Source organism: Mandrillus leucophaeus, unplaced genomic scaffold (assembly GCF_000951045.1).
Source record: "Mandrillus leucophaeus isolate KB7577 unplaced genomic scaffold, Mleu.le_1.0 Scaffold2, whole genome shotgun sequence".
Taxonomy (NCBI): domain Eukaryota; kingdom Metazoa; phylum Chordata; class Mammalia; order Primates; family Cercopithecidae; genus Mandrillus; species Mandrillus leucophaeus.
In genome coordinates, this window is record NW_012102031.1 from 7,960,748 (window position 1) to 7,964,017 (window position 3,270).

Here is a 3,270-nt window from a genome sequence, read left to right on the forward strand (position 1 = left end):
GCAGTGGCACGATCTCAGCTCACTGCAACCTCTGCCTCCTGGGTTCACGCCATTCTCCTGCCTCAGCCTCCCGAGTAGCTGGGACTACAGGAGCCCGCCACCGCGCCCGGCTAATTATTTTGTATTTTTTTAGTAGAGGCAGGGTTTCACCATGTTAGCCAGTATGGTCTCGATCTCCTGACCTCGTGATCCGCCCGTCTCGGCCTCCCAAAGTGCTGGGATTACAGGCGTGAGTCACCACTCCCGGCCTGAATTATCTTTAATGCAAATCAGTGGTTGCCAGAAGCAGGGGCTGGAAAAGGAACTACAACCTATGAAATCTCTGTATAGGTTAATGGCATAACTTTGATATGTGACTGGCTTTGTGGCTTGCTCCCCTGTATCTCTCTGTGTTTACATCTGTGAGTGTATATAAAGATGAATACTGCAGATTTGTTTTTTACTGGCTCGAGTAGAGAGAGGGTACCCTGGACACCTCTACACCCAGCTCTCTGTCCTCTCTTTATTACTTGATCTCGGGTAAGGATGGATTCTTCAACACTGTTACAGGAAACGGCAAACATCCTTCTAACTAAAAGGGCACAGGGGAATTTTCAAGGTAATGGAAATGTTCTGTATCTTGACTGTGACAGTGGTTACATGGCTGTGGGCGGTCATCAAAATTCACTAAACTGTACACCTCCAAAAGTGAATTGTACTGCATGTAAATTACACCTTGATAGACCTGACTTGGAAAAAAAAGCCCTCATGTTCCTTGCTTGTTTTTCTCACTCTGTGAAGTGGATATGCAGTCTTTAGCCACACTTCTTTAAAATCCCTTTTGTCTCCCACACGCTGCTTTTGTCGCCTCTCATTGTGTCCCTGCAATAAAGGAAACTCCTCCCCCAGGTGGAGTCCACTCTCCCCATGCTCTCTGCCCTTCCTCAACCCCTGCAGTTCTGTGTCTCCCAATCGTGCATCATAAAAACCCCAAAGACAACATCTGGGTGGGAAGGCTGGAAGTCTTTTTTTTTTTTTTTTAAGAACATGCTCTCGTTCTTGCTTTTATTATTTTTAATTGACACATAATTGTGCATATTTATGCAGCACAGTGTGATATTTCAATACATGTATATGATGCATAATCATCAAATAGGGATAATTAGCATACACATCACCTCAAACATTTATCATTTCTTTGTGTTTGAAACATGCAAAATCTGCCTTTCTAATTGGAAATATACAATCAGTTGTTATAGTTGCTCTACAGTGCTGTAGAATACTAGAACTTATTCCTCCTATCTGGATGCACTTTTGTATCTGTTAACCAACCTCTGGCTGTCCTCCCATCCTACTCTCCCCTGACTCTAGTGACCATTATTCTACTCTCTACTCCTACGAGATCAACTTTTTCAGCTAACACATAGGAGTAAGAACATGCAGTATTTATCTTTCTGTGCCTGGCTTATTTCACTTAACATCATGTCCTCCAAATTCATTCACGTTACCAGGAATGACAAAATTTCATTCTTTTTGATGGCTGGATAATATTCCATTGTTCATATATACTACCTTTTCTATTGAGGAACACTTAGTTTGATTTCATATCTTGGCTCTTGTGAATAGTGCTGCAATAAACATGAGTGTACAGATAGACTGACAAACTGATTTCGTTTCCTTTGGATATTCACCAAGTAATAGGACTTCTGGATCATATGGCAATTCCATTTTTAGTTTTTTGAGGAACCTCCATAATGATTCCATAATGGCTATACGAATTTACCTTCCCACCCAACGGTATATAAAGAGTTCCTCTTTCAGCCGGGCACGGTGGCTCACGCCTGTAATCCCAGCACTTTGGGAGGCTGAGGCAGGCGGATCACAAGGTCAGGAGATCGAGACCATCCTGGCTAACACGGTGAAACTCTGTCTCTATAAAAATACAAAAAATTAGCCGGGCGTGGTGGCAGGTGCCTGTAGTCCCAGCTACTCGGGAGGCTGAGGCAGGAGAATGACGTGAACCCAGGAGGCGGAGCTTGCAGTGAGCCGAGATTTCGCCACTGCACTCCAGCCTGGGTGACAGAGCGAGTTCCTCTTTCTCTGTCTCCTTGCCAGTATTTGTTAACTTTGTCTTTTTAGTAACAGCCATTTTAATGAGGGTGAGATTGTACCTCATTATGGTTTTGATTTGCATTTCCTGATGATTAATGATGTTAAGCATTTTTCTCATATGCCCATTGGCCATGCATATGTCTTCTTTTGAAAAATGTCTATTCAGATTATTTGCCCATTTTAAAATTAGATTATTTGGCTTTGTTGTTATTGTTTTGCTGTTGGATTGTTTGCCTTCCTTATATATTCTGCTCTCAAACTCTTGGCCTCAGGCCATCCTCCCTTGGCTTCCCAAAGCACTCAGATTACAGGTGTGAGCCACTGCACCCAGCTTTTGTGTATCCTGTTTATTAATTCCTTATCAGATGAATAGTTGCAAATATTTTCTCCCATTCTGTAGGTTGTCTCTTCACTCTGTTGATTGCTTCCTTTAAGCGCTGAAGCTTTTTAGCTTGGGGTAATCCCATTTATCTGTTTTTACTTTTGTTGCCAGTGCCAATAAACCTTTAGCCCCAAGCAATGTCCTCCTGAAGTGTTCCACCAATGTTTTCTTCTAGTAGTTTTATAGTTTCAGGTCCTGCATTTAAGTCTTTAATCCATTCTGATTTGAATTTTTCTATGTGGTGACCGATAAAAGTCTAGTTTCATTTTTCTGTGTATGTATATCCAGTTTTTCCAGCAGCATTCATTGAAAAGACTGTTTCTTCACTACTGAATGTTCTTGGTGCCTTCGTTGAAAATCAGCTGGCTGGTCTCAGTGGAGACTCTGCTCTGGGAGGGAGAAAGAGGTGGGAACTCGTGCAAGCCACGAAGGTGCACGGTAGGCAACTGCAACGGTGCTGCCGTGCACCGTAAACAGGTATCTGCTGCTCATGATCCAGGAGCACCTGGAGTTGCGCCTGCTAAACCCTGCATTGTAATTGTCTGATGTTGAAGCTTAAATGCCTCAGGAAATAAAGTCTTTGCTTTCGTTTTTTGGAGGTCAGTTTGCCAGCAGTCAAGAAACCTGGAAAGTCACCATTTTAAATTCTTAGCATTCCCTCTGAAGATATTGCAAGAAATTTAATGAAATGGACAGTCTATGTGTGACCTATGGGATCATGGACAATCTCCCGAGGAGCTGTACAGTTCTCTTAAAAATTACCCTGTGGAGAAGATGGTTCCATTTCTACATTCAGA

At 42.7% G+C, this 3,270-nt stretch overlaps 1 pseudogene; it reads left to right on the forward strand.

Annotated features, from left to right (window-relative positions):
• LOC105539040 overlaps window positions 1–3,270 on the forward strand; it is a 12,393-nt pseudogene that overhangs the window by 4,375 nt on the left and 4,748 nt on the right.